Below are 15183 nucleotides of genomic sequence, written 5' to 3' on the forward strand. Positions count from 1 at the left end.
CTCCCAAATCCTTTTCCATTATAGATTCTCCCAAATTAATTCCATTTAATTTATAGATTGCGTTCTTGTTTTTGATCCCTGAATGCATAACCTTACATTTATCTGTGGGGAGGAGGGAACCGGGGCCCACAACTTGCTAGTTCGCCAAGCAGCAGGCCTCATTATCTCCATGGGCCCCAGTACACCGCACCTGCTGCCCAAATGGTAGTTCCACCACTGCCCAGCATACTCTGGCCTGAAAAGCAAGCTGGCACTTGTAGAACTAGAAGTTCCAACATGTCCTGGCATCCAGGACCCACTGGAACCTGTAGTGCAACATGACAAAAAAAACCTGTTAAAACTTTTACCCACTTATTAGTCACCCAAATCCAGGGAAGGGGATGCTTTTCTTTCATCCAGCTTTTAATCCATTGGAAAAAGAATAACAAACCCTATATACAAAGAGTACTTGCTCCTTGCGGAGCTGCAACATGAATGAAAGGCTGGGTGATTTTCCAGTCAGCAGTGCCTGGAGCATATGTACAGCTAAATAGTGCTTATGAAAGACTGCATCTGATGTCTGCAGAGATCTGTCCATTCAGTCATTCATAAAATGCTGCCCTTATACTATGACCTGGTCTCTGTGCAAGTCAATTCAAGGAAGCTCATTTACTCACATGATTGTCTCACAAATTTTCGTAGCACAAAGCAGGCCATAAACGCCCCAAAACACTGCAAAGCCTTAAGCTTTCCTTTGACTATTCACAATTCACTTGCACATAAAGAATAAATAGTTGTAAGAAATCGTACATAGCAAAGCTGTCATGTTCACCATTAGCCTCACCAGAAGCTGAACCAGGACCTGCTACAGCAAAGTAGAAAACAGGTCTTAAAGATTAATTTTGCTTTTGATGGCCATCTCTTCAAGCAAATCATAAATTGTACATGTTTGTCAAAGGTCACAGGTAGAGATGTTTCAAACTTGTTTAAGAGTGGTTCTCAAAACATATTGCAAAATCAGCTCCAAAGTTCGAACATTGTCTGACTATAATAATTTTTACCTTGTTATTTTATAATAATAAAATAACAAGCTGGTTCAAACATGTTTGAACTGGTTTGAATAAGATCAAGCTGGTTTGATCATGTTCGAACTCAGGTTCAAGCTACAGGATGTAACCATTTAAGTTTGACTAGACTCAGGCAACCTGGGTCAGCAGGAGGTCATGAAGCAGGAATCAGAAAATAGGTTACCAGAGCATGAACAGAATCCAAGCCAAGCCATAAACTATAGGAAATTAACCAGGAATCATCATGAAGAAGGCATGATTACTCCTTCGGGGACCCGGTAACATCAACAATGAACTGGCCCTGAAAGAGTTTTTATATGAGGGTCAGGTGTTGGTCACATTATACAGGCAGAAGTACAAGACAGCTATCTGCTAAAGCACTGAGAATAGGTATTGATGAGTGCAAGCTGCAGCAAAGTAAGCAATCTGCAACAGCATGGTAGGAAGTAAGGACCAGCCACAGCACAGCAGGAAGTAAGGACCTGACCACAGCACAGTAGGAAGTAAGGACCAGCCACAGCACAGCAGGAAGTAAGGACCTGCTGCAGCACAGTAGGAAGTAAGGACCTGCCACAGCACAGCAGGAAGTAAAGACCTGTCACAGCACAGTAGGAAGTAAGGATCTGCCACAGCACAGTAGGAAGTAAGGACCTGCCACAGCACAGCAGGAAGTAAAGACCTGCCACAGCACAGTAGGAAGTAAGGACCTGCCACAGCACAGTAGGAAGTAAGGACCTGCCACAGCACAGTAGAATGTAAGGATTGGGATCAGAGGTACAACATGATATACAAGAAATAAGGGAGGGTAACAAACTGAGAGAGGTGTCAGTTCCAATAGAGAGGACTTGATGAACAGCATTAAGTTGGCTATGCTGACCAGACTTATATGAGTGGAACTTTAGGTTTTGTTAAAATTAGACTCATCATTTCAGGACTTAAGCACATGGATTCCTTATACCCATGTTGATTCATGTCATGCAATCATAAGAAATGCATTTGTATAAATTTAAAATGTGTTCTAAATCATAAAGCCATAATTTAGACAGGATAGCCTCATAGTTTAAAATGACTGTACATTTTGCTTTCTGTTTGGATGCTTAAATATGCAATGTTTTGTGTAGTTTCTGTAAAAATTTTAATAATTAATTTTCTCTAGTATTTTTGCTACTCAATTTTACAATGAACTTAATCTGCTACATAGGAACCAAGACTCCCAGTTTGTTCAGAATTTTGAATACAATAGCTAAGAGAAGTGTCAGGTACTAAATGCTGAAACAAAATTTCCAATTCATAAAAAATCATGCTTATCACAAATAATAAATTGCAGGACCCGGTAGTGAACAATTTAGATACTATGTTGACAACTTTGATGACGACTTTTCATGATGCAAAGTTTCATTCCACTTACAAGTGCTCTCCAGGATTATGGTTTTCTATTTATACTAGAGATGTGCTCTGACACCTGTGTTTTGGTTTTGTATGTGGTTTTGGTTCTGGATTTAATTAAAAATTGTGACAAATAGGTACAATTAAGTGATTTTGAGCTGTTTTTGCACCTATATTACTATGTTTGGCATTAGCAGTAATTTACAGTCATTTGCAGTCTATTTTCTAATGATCTCTTCACATCTGTCCAAATTTTTACCAGTTTTGGCCAAAATATGCAGCAAGTGGGCTATCTTAAATTAGTGAATAGTGGCAAAAATGCATGGCAGTTTAATATAAGATACAATCACTAGTGGCAAAGCAGTATGCATAAACTATCTACATGAGGTCGCTGAATGCTGCAAATGACATTGCTGAGTTTTTCAGATTGACATCGGTAATAATAAGAAGAGATCATTAGACGGACAGTGACATCAGTAGACATTAAGCAGATGATGATAGACCAAGGCCATAATGTATAAATGTGCAAGATGGAATTGTCCTTGGGTCCACCCATCCACCCATATGTTAAAAAGGATAAGCACATAGTTTAACAAACCATGCACTTGATTTGTTTGGGGCCCCACAAAAGAGAACATTTTAGTTGTTGGTTGATGAACTGGACAGAATAGACAGGGATTTTAACAAATTACTAATGGGCATGTGGCTACCAGTGGTCATCACCCTCATCATCACCCTCATCACTGATGTCATGATCATTATCACACAATATTAATTTCTTCCCCACTGGAATCTACAGATTCTGATTGTTTCCCGGCGGCAATAACAATATTCCTCATACAATTTGTAGCTCATTTTTATTAACACCAGTTTTTCTACATTTTTGGGAATTAGTCTCCTTCAACGATCACTCACAATGTTCACAGCTGTGCTAGACATTTTTTCTGAGTACACTCTGGAGGGTGGGTGGCTTGTACACCATTGCTCATTTGTACAAGGGGCTCCAAATTGCCCTTTTCGCTCCCAGAATTCAACTGTCTGACTGTCTGAGTTGCTAAGTTTCAATTTATCTTTAAAGTAATCCTCCACTTTTTTAATAACACAAAGTATATCCGATTGAGACATAGTAGAGGTATTAATGTATTTGGGCATTTCTTATATGCCTAACCAGATGCCATAACCTTTCACTTTGGTGCGCTGCTATGTTGTTGACTCATCGTCATTGTAACTTTTAGAAAAGGGAAGTTTTTCTCTTGGCACTTCCATTTTTAGAGAAGAGGAAGCAGTGAACGTGTCATGTACAAAGTGATCTGAAAGCCTGGTCAGAAGGAGATGTTTGCATGTGTAAAGATTTGTGTCAGTTGGAAGGAAAGACATTACATCTGACTTCGTAAACCTAGGATCAAGCAGGGTTACCAAAATGTAGTGATCCAGTTTCAAGATAATGCAACCTGTTCGTCCTGGCGAAGTGAATAAAGAACTTGATCTACAAAGCCGACACATTTAGCAGAATGGCTAAGTTTCATCTCCTCCTTCAGTCTCTCCATCTGCTTTCCCGGTAGTTTGATTAGGGGTATGACTTGACTCAGGCTGGCAGTGTCAGAACTCACTTCATTTGTTATATCTTCAAATCATTTCAGTAGCTTGCATAAATCAGTAAGGATACTCCAATGTGCTGGAGTAAGGTAACATCTCCCCCCTCTCCCTATCTCATGGTTTGATGTGTAGGTCTTGTTGCTGTTCCTCTAGTTGCTGTAGTATATGAAGTGTGGAGTTCCAACTTTTTACTACATCTTGCTTCAGTTGGTGGCATGGCAGATAATTTTTTTTTGTAGTGGCTGCATTATTCTACATGTGGTCGCTATTTGTCGAAAATGCCCAGCAATTTGACGGCCATGAACAGCATCACCTGCACCGGCCTCTCAATTTTTAAGAAATTCTGCAACACCATGTTTATTGTGTTCGCTCCATTATTGGCAATGAGGAATCCTGAGTGGAGTGAGTAATTTTGAGTTTTTCCAACAAATTGACATCAGTGTGTTTCTTTGTGAAACCAGTGATACAAAGAGTAGCACTATTGTGACTGACCTGGCATTGAGTGCTAGCTCAGCTATGCTAAAAGGATAAGGAAGATGATGGTGAAGCTACCAGTGCTGCTGCTGCTGCTGATGGTGATACACTTACCCAGTGGGCTGTCACAGTCATGTAATCTATAGTTTGACCAGGAAGTCAAATGGAATTGAAAAATTGGATGCTGGACTGTGTACTAATAATGAGGAGGTTGATGACGAAAGTGTTGATGCCGGTGAGGATTGCAACTGTCTCTCTATTTGGCAGCTACTTCATGCTGGGCTGCTTGCTACTATGCACAATTTGCCCCATTTGGAAATACAACTTGCATGAACTTGCTGCAAATGACATAAGATGCCTAGATGATTGTCATGCACCGGATCCGCTAACCCCGCAGTTGGGGTCCGGCGCTCCTACATGTCCCCTCCTGCAGCCACTCTCCTCTCTGTAACAGCGCTGTGCTCCCGCTCCTACATGTCCACTCCTGTAGCCACTCTCCTCTCTGTAACAGCGCTGCGCTCCCGCTGGCAGGTGCCATCTTGCCGACGGTTCTGCGCATATGCGGATGCAACTTTTATAACTTTCCTTCATTCAAACCATTGGCTGATTACCTGCTAGCTCCCTCTATTAAAAGCACCTCCTACCTCTCCTAAGTGCCAGATCTTCAGGTCTTCCTACCTTTTAGGGTATTCCTTCCTCTGGCTCCTGTCTCTCTCTTAGTAATTGCTGTTGTGTTCTTCTGCAGACCATCGCGCCTCCTATTGATTCTGCACCAGGGCTTCTAGCTCTTCAGAACCTCAGCACTACATCATCCTGCAGACCATTACAGTCCTGTGCTTTCCTACTTCATTGCATATGTTAACTGGACTCCAGTGTCCTTCTGCAGATCATCACACCTCCCACAGATCCTGTTGCAGTGCTTCCCGGCTTTTCACTGCTTCACCTCTCTGCAGACTAGTGCACCCTCATGCACCCTGAACTGCCTATCCCTATCACCTTGTACTCAGTGATTTTCTATCATTTGCTGTATACTACTCCTGCTGGCTGACTCCTGTCCTTCAGACCTTAGCCCTATGGCTCTCCACTAGGTCTCGCTTGTCATCCACTAAGAGGGCCATGACCTGCGGTCTGGGAGCTGCAAAGTCCATATTCCCTTGCGGTGGACCCTGGTGAAAACCTCCCGCTCTGTTAGACTCTGCTCCTCTTTGTGGGCAGTATCCAGCCAAACAGACCCCGAGGATCCTTCTGACTTCTGTGTTTGTGATAATGATCAATGTTCCTACCTCTACTTATTTTGGCCTGACAAAGCTTAGAGATCCCTTGGCAAATGTCTGGATTGGGATAAAAATATTTCCAAACAGAAGAGGTGCTTTTTTCACCTTATGCCCTTGTATGATAATATGCTTATCATGGGCATGAGGTTCTGGTAACACTAGTGGCTGCCTTAGTTCAACACAATCATCATCATCCTTCTCATTATCTTGTTCATGTACAACACATTAATTTTCAGATTTACAATTACCCCCCTCATCCTCTTGCACATTTGCAACTTCCAAAGTAGCCTCTTCAATATCTATGTGTAAATTATCATCATTAATATTACTAGTATTACTACTCATCATAACATTTCCAAATGGTTGAGGAGTTTTGAAAGGAAGTTGCTATATAATGATAGTGTTAGAATCTGAAACATCAGACTCACATATAGCACTCATGGATACCCTCCTTAGACTCCACTCAGGATTCTGTGACTGCCCCAGTTCCTCTTTATCCTCAGAGTTATTTCCAGGCACTGGTTTAGCTATTTTTGACACTGACAGACTGTTACAACTCTGAATGTACTTGTGTCAATCCTGATTAGCACTAGCAGACCAGAGGCGTGGAGTCTAAAGGATTCTCTGGTGTTCACCAAGAACCGCCACAAGGCAGGATTGACTTTGCTGCCAGCAACCCGCAGTTTGCGGCCCTCTGGACTGCTTCTGGATATAACACAATGCCCTGGGAGGAAGACAGTGAATTCCTGGAGAAGCTGAGACTCTAATAGAGAGAAGGCAGGAACACACAGAAATCTGCACTAGAGATCTGGCAGATAAGGGACTGTACATGGGTAGTCAGGCAAAATAGTCAGACAGGCCAGGATCTGGTACACTGAAAATCAGGCAGCGGATGGTCAGACAGGCTGGGATCAGGTACACGGGAATGATGCAGCGGATGGTCAGACAGGCTGGGATCAGGTACACGGGAATGAGTCAGAGGATGGTCAGAGAGGCTGGGATCAGGTACATGAGAAATCAGGCAGCAAATGGTCAGAGATGCCAAGTTCGCTACACATGAGGATCCAGCAGAGTGTAGTCAGATAAGTCAAGTTTGGTACACAGAGAATCCAGCAGCACATAGGCAGGCAGGCAGAAATGGTACACAGGAGATCCAGCAGAGCGTAGTCAGACAAGTCAAGTTCGGTACACAGAGTATCCAGCAGCACGTAGTCAGGCAGGCAGAAATGGTACACAGGAGATCCAGCAGAAAACAACTTACAAGGAGGAGCACAGGGGGGTCAGACGCACTGAGCAAGTGTCAGTGCCGAGATTTTATTGAGAAAGAAATTCAAAAACTCCGCCCGGTCAACCGAGTCATGTGACCCAAAAATGCCGATTGCGGCACGGAGGAGACAGAGCTGGACTGATGAAAAGGTAATAATGTTACAGTATCCCCTATCATAAGAGGGGACTCTGGTAACCTTAAAAGGGTTTGTTGGGAAATTTCTTGTGAAACAGTTTAAGCAATCGAGGGGCATGAATATCTGAAGCTTTAACCCAAGAATGCTCCTCTGGGCTACAGCCTTTCCAGTCCACAAGAAATTGTACAGAACCTTTGGATTTACTGGAGTACAATGGTTGCTTGACCTCATACTCTGCTTGATCTTGTGAACAAACCGGAGGTGGAGATCTCCAAGGAGTAGAGATCTGGTTCTGCACAACCGGCTTTAAGAGAGAAATATGAAATACATTGGGAATCCGCAGAGATAGGGGAAGCTTCAGTCTAAAATTTACAGGATTAATGATGTTGGAAATTTGAAAAAGCCCAATAAATTTGGGTGCTAGCTTCATACTGGGAACCTTTAAGCAAATATTCCTAGTAGGCAACCAGACTTTATCTCCTGGAGCTAATTTAGGAATAGGACGCCTTCTGTTATCACAAATCTCCTTGGCATGGGTAGAGGCATTTTTAGGCTGGTCTTCATCTGTGCCCAGATGAGTGAAAAATTGCATACTAGGAAATCCACTGCCGGAACAGAATAAATAGAAGACTGAGAAAAGGTTGGCGGTCTCGAGTGACAAAAAAAAGTTTTTTGGACAAATCAACACATTCATTAGAAACATCGCTCTTAATCCTCCTCCTTACATCAAGAGCTGATGTTTTCTTTGAGATTTCATTTGACAAGTAGTGTTTGGAGTTTGAGGACCCTTTCCTCCACTTTCTTCCACATTACTTTTTTTGGTTTTTCGGTGGATGCTGCTCAGAGCCAAACCCTGTTTTTTGCTTGCTTCATAAAGATGTCACTGAAACTGACCATCACGAGATTGTGTTTTTCTCAAGAAAAACTTTGGATTTTAAATGAAATACATGTAATTGTTATTTGAGGTGTCCTGCTCAGAGTCATATAGCAACCCTGTCTTTCTCCACTAGAAAGGAAAAGAATTAGAACAAAATACCAGATCAGAGTGATGTTTAATTTAATATATATATATATATATATATATATATATATATATATTGTTATGTGCGTATTGTCGCTAACCAATAACGATTGTCGAACCTCGAGTTGTGTTTCCAAAGCACAGAGATTTATTCGCAAATAATAGAATATATATATGCTCAGGCGAATTAATAGTAAATACAGCCGTTACTTATCGCAGGCGCTCTGGATCCAGTACAGTCATTCCATCCTGAAGTCTGGGGACAAGATGTCTGCACTCTGGATCACAAGCTGCTGCTTATATACACAATCACATACAGTACTACAATGAAGATGGAATAGCATGCATCTATTGGTCCAGGTCTCAGGAAGGTCCAAGGGGTCGTCATCATTGGCCAGTTCAGACAAAGGAATCCAAAGGAGGGGGTCATCTCTGCAGGGGGTATGCTCTGCTCTTCCCGCCAAGATTCCTTAGTCTTAAGTAGTTCATAATTCCCTATCATTCATAACTTGCGTATGCACTCTGCGATTCCCTCGCAGAGTGAACCAAACAGTAGGATATGTGACAAGGTTCATTATGATACCACTCATGATGTTATTCCTTCAACCCGTTCCGTGTATTTCACTAATATGCATGTAACTCTGATATAACATATAAATACTACTATATTTCGACATAACTGACTATGTGTTGCAACTACCATTAATGTGTGCTATTTTATAAGTATGCGTGGTTGTGCGAATGTATGGTAAAAGACCGATTACTGTTGCTGCCACGTGTAGTGGATGCGTACGCCCTTTCACGCTGTAGCGTGCCCTTGTACGTCGTAGCGTACCGTACGCATCTTTTCAGACAAAGACAACCAAGTTTGCTAGACTTTAATTGAAATGACTTTATCCAATTTACTGATTTCGACAATATATATATATATGGGCATCACGGTAGCTTAGTGGTTAGCATGGTAGCTTCTGCCTCACAGTGCTGTCTCACTGCGCATTAATAAATGGTGATGATGATGATATAGATATATATATATATATATATATATATATATATATATATATATATATATAATATATATATATATATATATATATGTATTGCACTATACTGTGCACATACACAGTAGCCAGAATTCTAAATAGTGCTCTGACAGGCTGACACCCAATCGAAGAGCAAACTTTTCTAGCTGATTAATCGCTACAGAAATAAACTGCATTAAAGTAGTCACAGCTATAGTTTTCTATGTTAAATTCTCTATTTCACCCTGTCTAATGCTCTAGTCACTCTCTACACATTATTTTATGAGCACAGCTTGTAAGCCACCTTCCTCCCTACATGCTCTCTGTTCTAAAATGGCAGATGAGAACAAGGGGAGGGCTATATATATATATATAGACAATATTGGTCCAAAACACACAAGGTTTTTGGAATTTGTTTTTTCTGGAAATGACATTTTGCTTTGTTTTCAGATCCGAATTTGGCACGAACAATCGAGTCGCATTTTGTTTATACTCAGATCCATAAATCTCGGATCTGTTGGATTTCTCAGTATCCAAACCGCTCTAATTTATACAATAACTTTTTATGTTGTAGAACTTCACCAAAAGGTATCACATAATCCAAATACACCATCATTAGAGACTGATTTCGATTTAGGAGCAACTCCAACTGGAAAAATTTGTATCTGGCCTAACCAAACTCTAATATGCAGGGTAAAAATAGAGTTCAGTTTGTTTGTGCAGGATGCAAAAGCATACAGTATTTCCCCAGCATGCAAACAAATGTTTACATTTGCACCCTTTGCTGTGCAACAAGGTTTGCTCAGCTGCAATTTAAGCTCCAGGACAAAATTTGCTCCTAACTAAAAAAACAGCCCGTAAGTCTCCATATGTTATTCTATAGTCTATATTTCATTATATACTTCCTTGTAAGATTAGCCCAAAGTAAGCACTCTTTGTCATATACAGTACTAATACCTCATATTAGCTATCACTATATACTATTACCAAGATGAAGAAGCCAAATTTCAGAATTTCTGCCTCTCTTTGTTTGCAAATGTTGCTTAATCTTGTTTCAGTTGCTATCTAGGCAGCCAATAAAGGATTATTTAAGTGGGGTATAAAAAAAGCAGCAATATTTTGTTACATTGTATCCTTCTTAGCTGTACGTGAACTTGATTTCAACTGCAATTTATTCTTATTTAGTGCATCTATGTTAGTGTAGTGTAGAAAAATGAAGATACGAAGTTGGGTTGCAAATTTACATTTATTGGCCAAAATATAGTACTAGTAATTAATATTCTTATCATACTAGTTATATGCACATTTACAATGATAAGGGCAAAAGCGTGTAACAATTTTCTTTGCAATGTAATACAGGTGATACTGGTTGCTAGCACGTCTCTTCCCCTTCACTCTTCATTACAGCTTTAATTAAAGCTGAAGCACAGGAAAGAATTAAATGGTTTTGATATATAACATGATACGCTATTAAAAGAATGGGGCAAAAACTATTTCTTATCTTTAAATTAGGAGCTACATCAAACATTCTGTGTCCACATATTAACACAAATCTATCTGATCATGTGGATAGTACAAACATACAAGGATACATATAGATACATACAATCTGAATTGATGTTTAATTATAAATCAAAATATAGTACACATTAATTCATTATTTACTTTATTGCTACACAAAGGAAAAAGGCATACAGATAAAGTTAATTCAGAAATTTAGAAAAACATTACTGGTGAATCTTAATTTCTACTGAAATGAATCCCCACACTCTAACCAATACTCATACTGCCATTTACAACTATTTTCAATTCACCATAAAAAGTAAAAAAGAACACAGTTCTATCAAGAAGACAAGGAATACATATGATGCAAGAAATGTGTTTCGTTAGAAGAGACTGTTACTTGTACGTATGTATAAACATTGAAATAAAAATAATATGGACAGAAACAGGTATGATGTTGGTAGGAATGGATTTTAACAATGAATGGGGTATGAATGTTAGGAATGAACAATAAAAGAGGTATGGACACTGGGGTATGAACAAAGTAATGGAAATGGATGCTTAGGTATGAATAATGAAAAGGATATGAGCAATGACGTGAATATTAATACCTGGGTATGAACGATGAATTGGATTTGAACACAGGGTATGAACACTTGAATATGAGCAATGAAATGGATATGAACATATGGGTATGAACACTTAACTAAGTATGAATATTGAGGTATGAACAATAAAATCTGTATGAACATTTGGCTATGAACTGTGAAATAGGTAGGAACAATGAAATAAATATAAATACTGGGGTATGAGCACTTGGGTATGAACAGTGAAATAGGTAAGAACACTGGAGTATGAACATTTGGCTATGAAAAATGAAATACGTATGAACACTTTGGTATGAACACTTAGGTATAAACAATGAAATAGGTAACAACACTGGAGTATGAACATTTGGCTATGAAAAATGAAATAAGTATGAACACTTTGGTATGAACACTTAGGTATAAACAATGAAATAGGTAACAACACTGGATTATGAACATTTGGATATGAACAAAAAAATGGGTATGAACATAGGTTTAAACAATTTAAGGGGCATAAGAAAATAAATAAATGAGGACTATGGAGAGAATATATATTTAAAGACATATGTAATGAGTATGAATATTGTCGAAGTTAGATAATTGGATATGGTTATTTCAATTAATATCTAACAACTTGATTGTCTTTGTCTGAAATTATGCGTATAGCACGCTACGGCGTGGAGGAGGGTAATCAGCCGCAACACGTGGCAAACACTTTTACACACATTTACACGAACATACACACTTGTAATTAGCTCACATTAATAGCAGTTGCAACACATAGTTATTTGTACTGAAATGTAGCAGAGTTTATGTTGAAATATTATAATGTTATATACATGTCAGTGAGATCTAAGGTTCAAGTTACAGGAAAACATATCATGTTTGGTATCCTTCTAATCCCCTATTTATCCGCAGTCATCCGGTTCATTCGCCGAAGGAATCGCACATTGCGTATGCAAGTTATAAATGATAGGGAATAAATGATTAGAATGATATTGTCAGTGTAATGCTAATAGACTAGTTTGAACCAGTTCTTGGTGGGAAAACTAGGTATGCATCTTCTGGAGGAGTCAAGCCCACCCTTGGATGGCATCGTTTGAACTGGCCAATGACCTGCATTATACTTCCTGAAGCCTGAACCTATGGAAGCAAGCCAAATCATCTGTATTGTTTCACTGTATTCACTGACTGTATATAAGCAGGAGTTCTGGACTCAATAGTCAGTCACCTTGACCCCAGACTTCAGGATTGATGACTGTATGCTGGATCCAGAGCGCCTGCTAAGTAACGACTGTACTTATTTTATTCTGATTTGTTATTCTGCTACTTTTGGGTATTAAATCACAGTGTGCTTTGGAACCACATCACTGGAAGTGGACAATCATTATTGGATAGCAACTAGACATGCATAACAATAACATAAACATAGAATGACAGAATTCAAAATGCTTTAATTTGTCCAAGTTTATGAGCAACTATTTGGGACATAACACCACCTGACCAGCAATCAGGGTACATATTGGACTGTAAGTAGAAAACACCATGTCCCTCTTTCCTTACAAACATCATTCCCAAAAGAGCCCACATAACTGCATGCCCTTATTGTAGTGGTTTGCAATTGAATCTAAAGGAAAAGGAGAAAACAGACATGAGCCTACAAAACGGTGCCTGATAGTGTGGGTGGTGCAGTAAAAGTCTAGGTGGGTGGGTAGTATCAGACTAAAGGGGCAGGTTACTGCCCAGTGCAATTCAATCATAATTTGCCACTGCCACCTGGTTCCAAACCTAGGACATTGGCTCAGATTGTTATCAACCAAACTCAAAAAAAAGAAAGTTGTAAATAGGATTTATATCCAGGTCATCTCAATGAGTAAAATTCCACCCAGTATGCTAGGAACACAATAAAACCACAATGGAACTTATGTTAAGAGCAAAATTGTGCAGTAACTCAGATTAACCAATCAAGATTTCACTTTTCATTAGTCTGACTACCCTAAACTGCTGATATCTGTCTGCTTGCTGTTGGTTACCCATAGGTTTGCCTTTTGCACTACATTATTTAATAATCCCATTTACATATTAGCATGGGTTAAATGATTCTATCTCCTAACTATGAACAAAATTGGAGGAGATTACTTAATTATACTGAAAAGTAAATTTACTTTATGATGAAAACAATATAAGTGCATTACACATTGTGTTAACTATACATTATGGTAACACATAGCATGGCATGTTCTATAGATGAAAGTGACTCTAGGTTAATTGTACAATGGTTCTACATTTAAAATAGCTAAACTTATTTACATAGGAATTTTTGCTGCCCTTCACAAGTGTAGCTCTTTTCGTAGAATGGACTAGGGCTCAAGGATTTGATGAATCTAAGTTTGAAGCTACTTAGTGCAAAGAAAACTCAGAAGGATTTGCAAACGCAATCGTTCATTCCCCCACGTCAGTGGAATCCTCTAGCGCTCGCTTCATCTATTTTTTTTTTTAACCCATTAAAATATATTCACACTAGTAACAAGCAAGATGTTACATTGTTCTTCAGGCAAAAATGGATATCTCCACATGCCTGCATTCTCTCCACCCCCACAGCTGCTCCCGGCTGCTTCCTGCTATGAGTTGGGATTGCCCACTCCACTCCCAGCATTTCAATTATTGATTGCACACAAATCTTCCCTCCCTGTTCATTTCATCTGTACGCTTTTACCTCTTACGTTATCCAGAACAAAAAAAAGCATGTCTGTGTGTGTTTGACTGGGAGACTTTGTTCCTTAAGTCTTATTCAGCACTGCAGCAGAATAGAACTGCAGCGTAAGATCCACCCAATGTGCTAGTCCTCCCTATCTGGTGGCCCGTTCAGCACTGAGAGACGCGGACAGCTCCCTGCGCTGACAGCTCCAGTACTGCTGAAGCGCGAATAGGAGGTGGGAGAGGTAAGTAGGGCAACACAGGCAGATGAATACTTTCATAACTGCCCCACTACCGTAAATTGCAATGTTTATGCCTCCCGAGCCAATAAGACATTGAATTTGCGTTAACTTAGTAACTTTTTGCAGAGGTCTTTTAGAATTGTTCCTGTATAATGAGCCGGAGATGATGTTGTGAGCTTGTCTTACGGTATGCATGTAGCTTAAATGTCAGGCACATATGTGTTAACGTTTCAATAGTTGTGAATTTTAGGCATATCGTTAATGAAATTCATATTTGGAGAATATGGATAATTTTCTAACAGTTTATCTTCTTTTATAAATGTGAGAGTATTTTGTAAAAAAATCTGTCGATTTTACACATATATTTTTCATATTTAGCTGTGTAGCATATTTATCTTTGGTAGTTAATGATGGTATTTGCTTAGGGGTTCAATGCAATGTTGTGTAAATCATACAAAGATTGTAAGAGAAACAATGTGTTATTAACCAGTTCAAAGCGTTGAAATTCTATACTGCATGTTAGCAACCCAGATAGCAAACGTTACTGTAGTAAACTTATTGCAGTCATGTTGTTGGCTCAAAGTGCAGGAAGCATGCTGCAGAACTAGCGTGCCTTCACTCTTCACTGCCTCAACTGCCTGCAGTGCTCTCTTCTCAAGGTCCCTCTGGTAAAAAGAGGGTTAAACGAGACCTGCTGGTTCTGCGGAGTCTGAGTCATTCCCAGGAGCTGTCATTTGTCAAACAACTGCACAGTGAGCCAAATGCAGAGTGTCAGGGCAAACAAAATCTCATTACCAGGATCAGTGTGCGTCAAAGGGTGCGCTGTGATTGATAGTAGGCGCTCTTCCCGCAAATGGTAATAAAACATAGACTGGCTGAATTAAAACATTGATAACAATAAAAAATACATGCTTTAGTTTTTAGAAAGGATA

The 15183-nt window shown here is 39.6% G+C and overlaps 1 protein-coding gene across 1 annotated transcript in view; it reads left to right on the forward strand.

Moving 5' to 3' along the window:
* Nucleotides 1-13973: 13973 nt before the first annotated feature.
* SV2C (synaptic vesicle glycoprotein 2C) overlaps nucleotides 13974-15183 on the forward strand; it is a 158297-nt gene continuing 157087 nt past the window's right edge. The window contains exon 1 of the mRNA XM_075182034.1: nucleotides 13974-14254. The gene's annotated coding sequence lies outside the window, so the exon portion shown is untranslated. The remainder of the gene's footprint in view (nucleotides 14255-15183) is intronic.

The sequence above is a fragment of the Mixophyes fleayi genome, chromosome 1 (genome assembly GCF_038048845.1).
Source record: "Mixophyes fleayi isolate aMixFle1 chromosome 1, aMixFle1.hap1, whole genome shotgun sequence".
Taxonomy (NCBI): Eukaryota; Metazoa; Chordata; class Amphibia; order Anura; family Limnodynastidae; genus Mixophyes; species Mixophyes fleayi.